Source organism: Manis pentadactyla, chromosome 1 (genome assembly GCF_030020395.1).
Source record: "Manis pentadactyla isolate mManPen7 chromosome 1, mManPen7.hap1, whole genome shotgun sequence".
NCBI classification, from domain to species: domain Eukaryota; kingdom Metazoa; phylum Chordata; class Mammalia; order Pholidota; family Manidae; genus Manis; species Manis pentadactyla.
Window position 1 is genome coordinate 22,240,835 of NC_080019.1, and position 16,246 is coordinate 22,257,080.

General features: G+C 32.0%; 1 protein-coding gene across 2 annotated transcripts in view; it reads right to left on the reverse strand.

Moving 5' to 3' along the window:
- Positions 1 to 16,246, reverse strand: part of LRBA (LPS responsive beige-like anchor protein) — a 760,266-nt gene that overhangs the window by 247,657 nt on the left and 496,363 nt on the right. The window lies entirely within an intron of this gene.

Sequence of the window (16,246 nt, forward strand, 5' to 3'; positions counted from 1 at the left end):
ACTGTTCTGGCATAATGAGAAATACATCTTAGGTAATGTGGTTTATTCTTTTCATGGCTCATATAAATTCAGAAGATGATTTAAGGGATTCGACCATCCTCAAGCATGTTGAAACATAAAGGTTGTCAGCCGTTCAGAGCATCTATTTTCTAGGACAGCACAAAAGTCTTAAGAAAACAGTAAAGTTTAGAGAAAGCAAGAATAGAGTTAAAGTGACCTAGGAAAAGAATCATCAAGGAAATGGAGAAAATATGAATTTTAGAGATAAACACTAAATTACTCAGGAACCCTAGTTGCCTGAAAAAAAAAATTTTTTTTAACTGAAGCATCATTGATATACAATCTTAAATTGGTTTCAAATATACAACACTGGCTCAACAGTTACCCATATTATTAAATGCTCAGCCTCACTGGTGCAGTTACTATCTGTCAACATAGAAAGATGTTGCAGAATCAGTGACTATATTCTCCATTCCTGAACAATTATTTAATTACTGTAACAGACATTATCAGGGCCCTGGTCACTTCCCTTGGAGTTTTCCGTATCCTCCTGTGGATGTCCCATTACCAGTATCTACATCTCTGGGCCTGAAGACTCTGTACCTGACAGGAGTACTGGCTGGACTTAGAATCCTTTACTGGAATAGTTCTCAAAGGTTGGTGTATGAATATTACAGCTCCCTCAACTCCAGATGGGTAGTTGTGTGACATATTTTTCACTGTTTCTGAGTATTTCCACAGTATTAAACTCCTCCAATAGCTGGCTTAGTAGGTGCCCATCCCTGTCTCCCTTTCCCTTGTATCAAGTTCCCACTTCCCTGCTGGTGTCACCTGAATTTCCCAAACAAACTACTTGCACTTGAACCCTTATCTCAGCATCTCTATCTGGGGAAACTTGAACTAAGATAATTACTAAACAAGATTCTTTTCTTGCTCTTTTAGACTTTAGATGAGCAAGAAAAGAAAGACCCTGTGTTAGGTGCTTTACATACATTATATCTCATTATATTCTCTTAACAATAATGTGAGGTCAGAATTATATAGCTAGAAAAACTCAGTAAGTTGTATCCATGGTCTCACTGTTGGGACTTGAATTCAGGAATAAGGTAAGATTAGGAACATGAATTAATTAAACCTGAATCTCCATATGCCCCTTTCTCAAGTCAATCTCACCCAGTTTTATTTCCTCAAAGCATTGTAATATCTGAAATTAAGTTGTCCATCTATTTACTTATTTTCTCTTTTCCTAACCCTCTTTAGAATGGAAGCTACATAAAGCAAGGACTTTTGTGCTCATTAGTATATCCTCAGAGCTAGAAGTAGATCTAAAGACTCCATGACTCTGTTGAATGAATAACATCGCTACACTCTAAGTATTCTGGCTTGTATTTCATAACCCTATCTTTTTAGATTTTCTGCAACTCAGTTCCACTTTGCTAAGTTCCCAGAAACACCAGGTCTCTTTGATGTTCCAGTCATACTTCTGCCTCAAGGCCTTTGCTCCTTCCTTAGACAGCCCTCTTGGCTTATTCCCTCACTTTATTCAGGCCTCTTCTGAAACAGCACACTATTAGAGAGGCATTATTGCTTTATTTTCTGTTTGGAAATGATCACAAAATGATATACATATTTATTGGTATGTCTACCTCTACTTGACTAAGCTCAATTAGATAGGGATATATGGCCCATATTTCGACCCTGGTATATTCTCAACACTTAGAATACAGCTCTTGGCACATAGGAGGCACTCAATAAATTTTGTTGAATGAATGGATGGGCAGAATCTAAGTTAATACTATTATTAAATCAAAAACCTCCCCCAAATTACTTTGGCTTTCTGAACTCTTTTTCAAAAAATGTTAGTAGCAAATATGAATCCAAGGAGATGTGGACAAGTGGCACCCCATGCTTAACTAAGTGGCTTATGTTTAGATTCTAGTGGTTAAAGTAAGATACAGCACATGGACTCAGAAGACATCCTTTCTTAGCTCTCAGCTGCTAGGCTATAACTGTACCATGAGTACTAATTAAAACCTAAATGCAAAACTTCATGCATATTTTATTAAAAATCTTCTTGCTAGGTTTAGTTCCATTTTACAGCCAGAACTGTTAGTTTTCAACAATTAAGTGAAAACTGAATGATAAAAGTCTACTTTTTTATATGGTGTGCTCTTACAGATGTTATAGGGTACTGTCATTCTCACCTCCCTCTTGGAGCTTGATTGATTACTCCTCTTCTGTATGTTCATTAATCTCATCACCTTATCTTTTATACCACTTCATTTTAGCAGAAAGGTAATAATAAAACCCTCATCCATTATCCTTTTACTCATCTAGTCAAGCGGAAATGGTTAATAACATGCTACAAATTGAACTTCAATCACCTCATTTTCTCCTTTGTTGAATACACATTAAAATATATTCCAAAAGTGCAATTTGTTTTACAAGAGAATTTGTGTTATATTGCTACAGACAACTAAAATTAAGTGTTTCTCAGTTAGGTTATTAAATATATCCAAGTGCTCTTTTATCGATAATACTAAAACATTAACTCATTTTATTAGGGTATAATAATACAAGAGCCTTATCTCCCAGAACACAAAGACATCTAGACTACCTAATAGTATGTGTTATATGATGGGTCATTTATCTTTAAGAAAAAAATAACCGTGATAATTCATGAATTGGTACATTATTACAGATGAAATTGCTCTCTATTTTTAAAAGTTAATTTGTTTACATGCAGCCTTATCTTGAAATGCAAGCCCTATTAGTGAAGAAGTCTATAACTGTCATATAAAACAGAAAGGGAGGGATATCCATAAGATAGAAAGGCATGATTTAAGATTTTAAAACTACAACCTTTTGAATGGAATAAATTTAATATACAATTAGAGAAAAGGAAAAATGACTACCAAGACTGTATAACATTTTTATGTACATTACAACAAATACTTGTTGAGCTAAGTTCTAACTGTCATGAAATTTATAAATATATGTATTTATAATAGCTTTTTGTGGAGAAAATACTTTCTACTAATTTGTGTGGGCATCTTCAACTATTTGTAAATAGCTGTGACTAAAACCTAGACTAACGCAAATGTTGAAAAACTTAATCAGATAATCAAGACTTGTTGGATATTCTTCCTATCATCCTGAAAAAAAAGTTCTCTGACTCCAGAAAAACTTTAGCCAACTTAAAATACTTTTAATGTACTTGCAATCCAATCTTCTTACATTTGCTTTTTTGTAAGTATTCCTTTTAATCCATACAGTTGTTTTTTTATTGTAAAATAAGCACAAAAGTGATCTATGATAATTACAGACATTAAATTTTATAGCATTGCTTATTCAATTTCTTGGTATTCCAGAATCAAGGGCAGGTATCAAGTTTTCTTTACCTTTGTTTTAAGACTTTTTAGAATATCATCCAGTGCTCTCAATAAATAAGTCTACTCTCTTTTTTACATGATTTTCATATTTCTTGTGTTAGTAAAAATCTTTAAGGAACTTGTCATGTTAGGCATGAATTATGTGTCATAGTTACATTATGTTCTCTACGAATAATCCTTGTTTTCTGTAAACTATGCAGAAGAATATTACAGCAATAGGCTAAAATTTTTAAATATATCTTTCCTACAATAAGAACATATTACTAAGTTTATATTATACACACTGAATATGTTTTAAAGAGGGAGAAATTAATATTTTAATACTATATAGCATATGGAAATTGGAAGAGAATCAATAAATAAGCCTACTTATGCAACAGTTTTGATTTCAATCTCTAAACATCTTTGAACAATATCAGATGCCACTGCCTGTAAGCAAATGAGTTGATCAATTTAATGACGATTCAAGCAAATCAGCTGCTTAATGAGAACTCCAGCTAATGTGGCAGAGGCTTTGCTCAAGTGCTGACAAAACCAGTGTGATAAAACTGACAAACTGATAAAAGCCTACTTCTCTTTAAAATCAGCATTTTATGTAATTAACAGCAACTAGAAAAATGTGATAATTTAAAAATATTTTTATTTATGCCCTTTATATTTTAATGTGCTGTTGCATTTAGACATGATGGTTTTGATGTTTTATATTCCTGCCCCTTCTTTTATCTATCTATCCTTATTTTTTAACTAATTTCTCTCACTCTTTATTTCTGTTTGCTACTTTGAAATTTACATGTAATGTCACCACCTGAACAAGGACAGATTTTAAACACTGTTTTTGCAAGCATTAATTCCTAAATTACTGGTTAAAAAACAAGAAAAAAAATTAAAGCTTTCTTTCTTGTTAGCTGCATAATACTTTTGGACCATAATTTAGGGACTGTCTACTTAAAAAAAAATAAAAAACAAAAATTAAGAGTATTCTAAATTGAAGACAGACAGTATCTCTTAATAGTCCATATTTTCTTAAGTTATTGTTTCCTACAACCTAAAAGGAATAACCTAAAAGACCAGTGAGAAAGACATACTTTATGGTATAAAATACTTACATTCTTAAGACAAGGGTGTTGGTATTCCTCCTAGAGATGCACAGGGGTGGCATGGTTAAGAGTAGAAGCTTTGGTGGGTCAGGGAGGAGATAATGTATGTCTCTTCATGTGTTCCCACATGTGGTACCATCACCTATGTTATAGCTTATATAAAAACATTTACTGTAATCCAATAAAAACTTTATATCTCATTTCCATTTTATAGGAATTACAAAAATAGAAATAGTAACTAAATTATTACTACAAGAAAGCAAATAGATAAATGCAGAAAGTTGGACATTCCATTGGACAATGGCCTAGTTTCTGTAACAAGTGTCATGAATAAAGAACTATTCTAGAATAATAAAGACTTAAGGGACAAAACAACCAGATACAAGTGAGTCCTAGATTAGACCACAGTTTGGGCAAACAAGTTATAAAGGACATATGTGGGAAAAAAGGATACACTATAGACTAGGTATGAGATAATATAAGGAATATTAGTTTTGTTAAGTAGTAATGTTATTTTGGTCTAAGTAGAAAATTGTAATCTTTTAGAGAAAATATTTAAGGATGGATAGTTGGGTACACAATTTACTTTAAAATCTTTTAGCATTTCAATTGTGGTAATGACAAGAAAAGGGTACAAAAAGTGCCCTTGTGCCTGGAATGTTCATTTCCTGTTCTGGTTGCTGGCTTCAGGGGTCTTTCCAGTCTACTAAAGGTCAGCAAGTTACACAGTATGTGCACTTTTTAATATATAATATATTTCAGTAAAAAGTCTAAAATTTGTTGACATTCCAAAATAATTAAGTGAATTAATTTTAAAATGGAAAAGATTTAAATTTTGGCTCTACCATGTACTAGCACTAACCATGAGTAAGTTACTAACATGAAGAAGTAAGGCACCTCTTCAACTGTAAAATGTTAGCCATAAATAATTACTCTTTTACTGTATCAATAACCATAATTTCTAAGGTAACTTCTGTTTTTCTTTGCTACTTTTTGTATTAGACTACTTTCCTTATTCAGTCCAAAACAGAATTCGAATTGCTACCTCTAAAAATTGGACATATTCTGAAATAAATCTAGAACAGGAGTTTTGAACTGAAATAAATGCCTGTAAACTCAAAAAGCTGAAAGAAGATTCACAATATCAAACTTGGTTTTAAGTGCACATTATGTGATATGTGTGCTCGAGACAGTTACTTGAAAATGGTAGTGATTCTATAATGCAACTTTAATCCAAAGTAACATATACCAGAATACTGTACATTAATGTGACCTGAACACCACTCAACATGTTAAGTGATCTGTAGAATAGAAACTGAGATACATATCTATCTTGGAGTTCATAAGTGGGAAATGAAGAGGGTATAGCTGAGAAGACCCACTCACTTTTCAAGATTATTTTATCACTACTGGAATTGTGTATATTTTAAAAGAAATTAAACTCTAGGAATATTTTTTAGACTACCAGTTCATTAAACAATATCAATAAGGGAATAAAAACATGTGTACTTTAGAATTAGTGCTTTATTATTTTAAACAATTTTTTAAATATTTGGTATTTTACTTTTATTAATTGTTAAAGTTTTGATGTCATTTGAATCATATTAAATAGCTTTTAAGTTAAATCATTGCTAATTTATTACTAAGCATTTTCCATTTCCTGCCACTTGAAAATAAATATCAAATATTCTAGGTTTAACGGAAACTTTGATATGTAAATGGAATTAATATTTTTATTTTCAAAATTAGAGTATAATGTTATTAGATAGTATGCTGAACAACACTTTGAAAAGCATTATTGAAAGTCAAGAGTCTAAGGTATGATATTAGTTTTTCAAAGCAGCCTGGATTAGTCTGTACTTGCAAAGTACCTCAAGAGTAAGCAGCTATAAGAATGTTTATAACATATTCCTTATTAAAATAGTTATGTATGATTTCCTAAAAAGATTTTTCCTTTAAAACTTTTAAAATGTGGCTCTTCTTCAACTCAGTGGCATACAACAGCTGTATAAATTAGTTCAAATATCTAACAGAAGATATAGCCACAGAACCTAGGAAGAGAGACTCTCTATCAGCAAAATCAACTTTGAACAGAGTATCCTGCTTAGGTATTAAGCAGTGTTAACCCAAAATTTAAAGATATTTTGTTGCCCTAAAAGTTTTAACCATATAGATGTACTATTAAATATAGTAAGTTTCCTGACTTTCAGTATGAATTTTATAATTGCTAATACACAGCAGTGGAAATCATAACGAAGGCTTAAATAAATGGTGGCTCTATCAATTATGGTTACATTTGGCTACGAGTAGAATCTAAATAAAAAAATATTTTAAACAAATTAGGAACTTTTTCTTCCTTGTCAAATTACGAAGGTGATCCAGCCAGTTACTGGATTGGTGGATCAAGAACATAAAGGCTCTCAGTTTCTTGCCTTGTTCCAACTATTATGTTTAAGTTTCTGGAAGGAATAAAAGAAAGGAGAAGGACAAAGTGCAAAAGGCCATATGAACTGACTCAGCTCCGCCTAGTAAAAAGCTTTCCCAGAACCCCAACCAAACAACTTCCACCTATACATCTCACTAGCCAAAAGTCTATCAAATTGCCAGTCCCACCTTTAAAGAAAGGTAGGAAGTGCGTGCATGTGTGTGCATGTGTGCATGCATGTGGGGGGCTGTGGGGGGAAGCTCGGAACATTGGCGCCTTTCAAAGTCAGGGCCCTGTCAGTTTTCTTAAAATATGTCTCTGAAACTATTTTCATATAAACCATTTCTTATATAATAGTTCATAAGATAATGCCAAACATAGACATTGTTCCCCTTTGAAAAGCAACTAAAGAGGGGGGAGAAAATAACAGACAACATAAATTATCTTGCAAAAGGTATTTGTATACCTTTTTCTAATGCCATTCTTTAAAATCAATCAACAAAAAATACATTACATTTTAGACTGGTATTCTACAATTTGTAGTACTTGTTAACCAACTTCTTACTTTTGAAATAAATTTCAAACAAAAGGGTTCATTGCCTCCCTTTCAAAGGTGCCTCTAGACATTTCCTCCCCTCTCACCCCACCCCACTCCCCAGAGGCACTACCGAAGCAGGTAAAAGTACAAATTCTGGAATCAAGATTCCCTGCGTTCAAACCTTACCTCTACCAATTTTCAGCAAATTACTTAATTTCTCTGGACCTTACTTTCTTCAACTGTAGAATAGGAATAATAATTGTAATATACTATTTAAATTAGTAGATGCATAAAATATTCCTAGCACATCATGTGTTATAAGTACTATTTCTTGTTATTGTTATTACCTTATACTTTCCCTTGAGATATATTCATTAAGTACTTAACTATATACCAGACATTGTGCTAAGCACTAGAAATACAAATTAGGACCAAATCATACATGGCCCTCCATTATAAATATGATTTTTACTATCTTTTTTATTACTACAAAAAATGAACATTGAGTTTGTTTTCTACAGCTGAACAGAGGAAAGCACAGTAAAACAAAGTTATTATATATATAAAGAAATGAAAAGATTTATAAGGGATTGAAGATTGTAGACATTTCCTGTTTTTTATAACACTTAGCTAAGAATACCTTTAAATGACAACACAGAATCAAACAAAAATAACTTAAGTCACCTAATCTTTACAGAATTTCTATTCTGTATACTATGAATTTGATCATGACATAGCCATAATCATATGAAAAAGATATTTCAAAGGTTTCATAGCAAACTTTAAGAATATGCAAGATGCCCAGGTGGTATTAAAAATTGAGACCAACTTCATATTGAGTCTTGCCACTAAAATGCGAAAATGCAAATAAATTTCCATCAGTATAACCAAAATCATAAGTGGAAGTACTCCTCACCCCCATACACCAAAAAAAAAAACAAAAAAAAACTGAACGATATTTATTAACTGAAAAGGCTTTGGTAATTATGTAAATGTCTATCTTTTCTACATGTAATTCCATTCAAACTTCCCCTCTTTTCCCCAATTAACAACCCTGCCAAATGTTTGGACTTGAAAAGGCCACAGCTTTATACACAATTAACAGTCAAATACTAACACAAATTACATGTCATTCTTATCTCTATATACACATTGAACTCCTATATCTTGTTGCCAGCAGGCAGCCTGCACTAGGGAATACATCCTGAATTTGTTTAATGTCTAAGAATAACATTTCACACCTAGAAAGGAGATACTATCTATTGCCAGTTATGAGAACCAAATCTACATGCTCCCTCCCTTTTATTTTGATAAAATAGGCAGTTTAGAAATTGATTCACTTATCTATTCATCCATTTTAATAAGTGTTTTCTTCAAGCATAAGTTACAAAAATAATCTTAATTTTTCATTCAAAATATTTAGGACGATTACAGGAACTTTTGTTGTATGGTAAACATATTTTTTAAACTAGAAATTGGGGAAATAAAATTTGACAGATATTCTAACTAAAAGAATAACATACTTCAAATTGGATCAATCGTAGAAAATCAGATATGTGTGGTCACTGTAACTGTGACTATTTCCCTAGAAAAGGTTTAAACAATAGGAACAGTAGAAATAATCAATGTCTAATTGAGCAAGTATATCAGACTACCATTACCTCAAAATGCTCAAACGTGTCTTAATCTTCTGAAGTATATTATTACCAAAGTACTTCAATAAATACCAGTCATTTATATAATACAAGGACAATTAAATATATCTTATATACATTAATATATACATATATTACGTTTTAAAGGAAATACGTAAATGTTTTAATGTGATGTGTGAACCTTTAAAAAAAGGATAAGGTAATCTGTGAAACAGACACGTCTTAAAATATAAACATCATTCCCAGTTATACCTTCTAAGTAAACAAATGTGACTGGGTTAGTTACAAGATTAAAACTATTCAGTGGGCACTCACTATGCCTATTAGAAAGAACAGTTCTAATTCTGTTAACTGGCATCTGTCTACCTGTCCAGCTTCATCTCCTGCCATCTATTCCCTCTACCCTAAGATTCAGTCATACTACAGTTCTTCCTGTTCTTCAGTCTCACTAAGCTCTCTCTCTCCAACTGGCTGGCATCTTTCCCTGAATCTGGCAGACACTTTCTCCACTTCTAGTGCATTTCTGTTCATTCTTCAGTCTAGAGTTCAAGTGTCATTTAATAAAGGCTCAATGAAGAATTCTATGAACTCCCTATTCCAGTTCCCCCCAAAATACATCATATGTTGAGATACAGATTTCCATACCACCTCATACTCCCCCTCTACCATAATATTTACTCTAATGTACTGGAATTGCTTATTAATCACCCTCTGCTAGAATGTAAACGGTATCATTAAGAGGAATCATGTCTGTCTTGCTCACTGTGGGATTCCCCAGTCTTCACATATGTGCCTGACCATCAATAATTATCTCATTTCTAAAATTGACATATATAAGACAATTTATGCATATATACATATATATGTTAATTTGATAAATACATCAAGTTAAAGCAGAGCTCATATGCAATATAATACCCATTTTAAATAGACTCTCTTACCCTCATTATAAATTCCTTCCTATGAGAGTAAAATGTTCTGATACTCAGGAGAAGAAGGTGGGGAGAAGAGGGAGAGGAGGAGTGGGTGGAGAAGGTGGTGGGGTGGGGGTAGGGGGCGAGAGGAGAAGGAAGAGAAAGAATCTGGGATGTGCTTGGACATGGTATTCTATCTGGAGCAATGGGGGAACAGTAGTGAATTTGGAGTCAGTATCCTAGATTTGACTTCAAATTGCACCACCTGTTATCTATATGATGCTGTGGAAGTTGTTTAACATCACAAAGCTTCAATTTCCTCAGTTGTAAAATAGGGAATACTAATGCCTGTTCCACAGATGCAGACAGTTGTGAGGTATAAATGAAATGCAGCTTGTGAAAGTCCTTAAAAACTAGGAAGCAAGTCATAAAAAGAACTGTTAGTATCTTGATTATTAATACCATAACTAAAGTGATCTGGGTTAAAAAGAATGTGAACCAGAATACACTATTTAAAAATAATCACAAAATTTATTCTCAAAATAATGTTACGTACCAATCATGAAGTTCCAATATTCTAAGATCTCCTTGCTGTAATCTCAGAATATCTTCTGAAATTTCTTGTCCCATGTAATATCTGATAATATTGACTAAGTTCATTACAAACTTTTATTTTACTTAATGAACTTTAAAATTCTTCACATAAATGCCATTATTATTCTGAGACCATAATCATAATAATTTTTTTTTTAAACTTGGGTGGTTTACTTAAAAAAAAAAAAGAATTTGAAACCTAACTGTGTTAAATAGAGAAGAAAAACTGTAATATAATCTCTAAAACCATTTTATGCCTTCTAAATAATGGCTATGATAGTAAATATTTTATTTCAAATTTGAGGTCAGGGATTTAATGAAAATAAAAGGTTACATTAGAACTCATCTTAAAGCTTCACTAGGGCAGTCATTTAAAAATGTGATTAAATAATGAAAACAAATTCTTTCAACTCATTTTGGGACAATTAACCATGATTTTATTACCTACTAAGTAAAAATTATCCCAATCCTTAATTTTTAGTGTTATGAAATTTAAGCTTTCCAAAATTCAATGATAATCCTTTTGAAGGTATAAGATGAAAAGGAAAAGACTTTTTTTCTTTTTTCCTATTCACTGGGGCCACATGATTCTAAAATTATAGATATAAGCAGCATATGTTTTCCAAAAAGCTCTGAAAGCATGTAACAAATTACTGTAGTTAAAGCTTTAATATACAAGTCTTTTCTAAACCCCATTTTTCATACACAAGAAATATTTGTATATTTTGCAAACGGAATGCTATTATGATATTTTGACTTAGAACTAAAGCTCTAAAATCATACTGTTCAACGAAAGGTTTCCTTACCAATATTAACATGGCCACGCTGCACGTTACTTTTAGCTTCTTTATGTACAACAAACTGCATTCAATTGGTGAACAAATACAATGTTTAGTATCATATTTAAAACCACCATTCAAACCTTTCCTTAATGCTATTATCAGTTTTTCTTTTGCAACAATTTTGTGTATAAAAATAAAAGCACTGGATTTTTATTAGTGCTGCCCCTTCTTTGTTTTGCTCCACTCTGCAAAGCCCTTTTGGGATACTAAGCCTGCATTTACCATAATACGGATTAAACTTTCTTTGTCCTATTGCACAGGGTTTGTTAGCAGGTTAGTCTTTTTACATTTTTCACAGGCAGCCTGCAGCTTACCCTTTAGGCCTCACTCAAAATACTTCTGTGGATTTACAAAAATGCCAGAGTGTTCTTCGGGTTAATTGGAAGATAAGTGCAGCCTTTAACATAGAGATTCATTAAACATTTAGCCTTAACACAATTCACCATCTGTGGAAAAGTAAAGTTCTGGAGCCACTTCTAAAAATAGTAACATAGTAAAATAGTTTTTTTTAATGACCACTGGTTGCTTTATGAACTTGGAAATACTTCATTTAACTGCTCCAAAGGTGATATAATAGAACAGTGTAATTTCCCTGGTCAACAATTTATGTTGGTTTAAATCTCTGTTGATCAGAGATGAAAATGACCAGATTTTGTAAAACAACTGAAAGGAAAAATCTTCCAAGTTCATGTTGAGAGATTTCAAGTATAAAAACTCAACTAATTTGCAATGACAGGTAATACTTATTTTTAAACCAAAAAATTTTAATTTTTTGCCCAATCTGGAATTTTAATTTTGACCAATCACCATGCTCAAATATATTTATCCATTAGAGCCAAATAGAAACAAAATTTACAAAAACAAATACTTGTAAAATGTCAAAATTTTTAAATTTCTGAAACACATATATATACATAAATATACACATTTAAAAATCTGAGGCATACTTATTGCTATTAGGTTATTTTTTTTTATAATTATGCAAGCAGACTGTTATCCAGATTAACTTTTCCATCCCCTTACCTCCTTCCAACACTATCACTCACACACACAAAAAAAGAAAGAAAACGCGACAAAACACACAGACACTTGAAGTAAAGGATTAGACATATTTGCCCAAGATGCAGATAACAAAAGCAAAAGTGAAGAAAATTGAAGAGACAGCCAAACTTCAGCAACAAAATGGTTAAAGAATCTGAAGCATTGTTCCACTTATTTTAAAAGTCCGCTATATTGTGAACAGCGCAAACATCAGACAAGTTAAGATTACTGACCATTATCTCCTTAATTTTCTCCGCTTTCCCTCACATTCCCTCTTGCTATCTGGCACCAGTTTTCTAAAGCTTTATTTCTGCTAAGAAGTAAACTTTCCCTAATCCATCTATTATGGAACCTTTAATTGGATTGGGAGCAGGGTGGTGTATAAAATAGCCCCTATTCACTCAAAAGGACTGTAGTTTTAGGGACTTAAAGGAGAAAGGTATTCTGAAAGAAAATCTTCAGGGAATCAAGGATTAAAATGTGGCTCTCTTATATTCATCAACTCCAGAACACAAATAAATTGCTTCCTTTAACAGGTAACTTTCCAAATAAGTAACATAGCTAAACTGAAATTAAAATTGAAATTTTACTCTAAGGAGAATAACGCATTTACACTAATAATTCTTGGCTTTTCAAACAAGTTCAAAACTACTGTGCCAGGAAGCAAGTGGAATGCCTTAAACATACTTATTTATATTCTCCCTAATCTACACATATATTTTCCCTATTAAATTTCTAAGGAGAAATGCAAAAATACATTTTTTTAACTTACTTAATTCTTGCACATGTTCTGGAAGCATTGCTATAAAACAAATTTGTTTCCAAGCAAAAATACATTTTCGTCTTACAGGAGATCAGACACAAAATAATTTTCCCTTAACAAGCTATCCTCTTTGGATTATTTCATACACACCCCACCTCCAAATATCATTTGTTAGGATGTAGGACTTCTGCCCTATGCCCCTTGCATGGTGCATATCCAACCATCAGGGTGCCTTCAACAGTGAGATGGAGCTACAGTCCATACTTAGCCAGTCTCCTGCTGAACCAAAGATATTTGAAGTGCCAAAATTGATAGCTAAAGTAAAATGAAATCCAGAATGTACCTACCAACTTTACATTAATCTCTCAAAAATCCACATACTCTGTATGAAAACAATGGGGCATTGTGGAAGAGAAGTGTGGGGAGAGATCAAGATACCAGTTAAATTTGACACTGTGTGTAATCTATGAGTCTTCATTAAAAGGAAAAAAAAATAAAAAAATAAATCAAGATTAGTGATTTTATTAATGGCGCTTTTGAAGATAGTTTCTTTAAGAAATTCAGTTCATTTCAAGACAATGCTCATAAAGTATCCCCTCTGTTCAGGAACCCTTATTACAACATAATGATAACCACACAGTTACTGAACCCTTTGTTAGAGTCTGGCACTGGGCCAACATGAATTATCTCATTTTAGTCCCTCAATAACCTTACAAGTAAGGTAAATGCTATTATCTGTTCACACATATGAGGAAACTTAAGTCTTAAAAAGTTCAGTCAAACTGTTGAAGGTTACATAGATCCAAAGAAAATGAGTGCTGTGAAAACGTTTTCACTACTGTGTTGCAAATGTTTTAAACAGGAAAGGAGGTCAATATTCCAAAAGTCAATCTGACAAAAATTAAACTTGCCTAAATTACCAAAATTACCAATTTAACAATTATTAATATTTAAAGAACATTCTACTTGGACATTAAATACATGACTATATTCTTATGAAGGTGTTATCCTAAGATATAGTTAATAATTATATCTTCTTAGCAACATAAAACTATTGTTTTTCAAAGTTAAGATCATAGGATTGCCTGTTCTATTGTAAATGCAACTAAAATGTTGATGTTTCATGTGTGAATTTTTCAGCTAATACTTATTTCTAATTCTTTTCAAAGACTTGTCTATTTTTCCAACATTTTATCATATTTAGGGTAAATTTGTCACATTTACCCACTTGAAAAGTGTTATAGTGGTAGAATATTGAAAAAAAAATTGTGGAACCTTAACATCAGTTTTCATAACCACTTTTTAAGGACCGTCCCTTCATTATGTCTCAGATCTCTTTTGTTGAAGATGAAAAAGGCCTTTTTTGGAAGAAAGATAGAAAAGAAAGTCAGCATACATCCCAGGGAGATATTCTGCTTCTTAAGAACATTTAAGAATGAGGGGGTCAAAGGTAGGTAGGAAAAGACAGGGTCAGAAAAGAAAACATGAGGGAACTGGGAATCCCGGCAACCACAGCCCTCAGGCCCTCTCAACCCATGTAACATATAGTGTACGAAAAAGAATAAACAAACTAATTTGAGTTTAGTACGATAGAGAATTAGTTTTCAGCTAAGTTCCTAGCACAATGCCATGCATATTAGTAGGGGCTTAATAAATATGTGCTGAATTACTGTATTAAAATTTTATGTAAGGCAAAATTTTAGTGCCATATCATGATTTTCAAAAATAATCTCTAATTAGACAGCTAAACATTATTACATATGTTTTATTTTTTTTAATAATTTGAGCATGCCACTTTCATTTGAGCGGTAGCTGAATTACTCTGTTTATAAAACCCTGAAACAACATCATTCTAAAGGACTGGAGACTTACATTTTTAAAAAAGCAACTATGGAGAAAGAACCACAGAAAGATTCAGAAAAACTAAAAACTACAGCAAATACTTCGAAAAACATGACTTACTTGTCGAAGTATATTTAGATTATAAAAGAAGTATTCACTATTTTAGAAGCCCACTAAAATTAAGAAATCAAATTATTATTTTCCTCTGTGCCATTTACTAATAGATAAGCATGTAAATCTCAGTGGTTAGTACAAAAATATCAAAGTGTAATGTATGTATTTAATCTATTCTATGTGCATATATGTTTCTTTATAATGTCAGCTAAGTTTCCACACATAGTGGTTGAGCTTTAAATAGCTGGACAAAAAACTATGATGAGTTAGAAAATATCTTTCATTCAGGTGTTCATTAAAAAAAAAAATACTGTTTCTAGGGTATCAAATAACTTCAAGCCCTTAATTGCTGCTCAGTAAGAGGCAATTAACCTTACATGAAAATTTTTTCTCTAGCTGAAAAATAGTATTATTATTTTGGTTTCCTACAATTAGATTACCCAGACTTTGTTTAAGATTGGGTGCTCTGTTTTGTTATAAAATACTTACTACAAAATAAATATATGAATAAGCATCTAAATATATAAACCATGTATATGGATAAACATATTCAACCAGAGCAACAACAAAAAAAAGACTATTAGAACTTTGGGCAAAGTTGGATTCAAATATAACAATATCATAAGGTATACATCAGAATGTCATTTTACTCACTAACAAAAATTAGTTTAAAGCATCAGAGAAAAACTTGTACTAAAATATTGTTTTACATTACACTTCTACCTTCTAAAATAGAATATAAAAGTACTTTTTACCAAGATCCAAAAAAACGAAGTCAGAAAATTAAGAACATAATACCAGTCTCCACACTAATAACTGTGTCCCCTGCAATTACATATACGTAGGCACACTTCCTGAAACCACTAGAAATTTATTCTAAAATTTAAAAATTAATTTAAAAATAATAAATTCAGGTTTTTTTTACCCATTAAGTTCATAACTTTTACAGAAAGTTATAAAAAGTTAACCATTATCTGACTTGTTTTGGTTGTGGTTCCCAGCATACATGTAAATGAATGACAGGATATA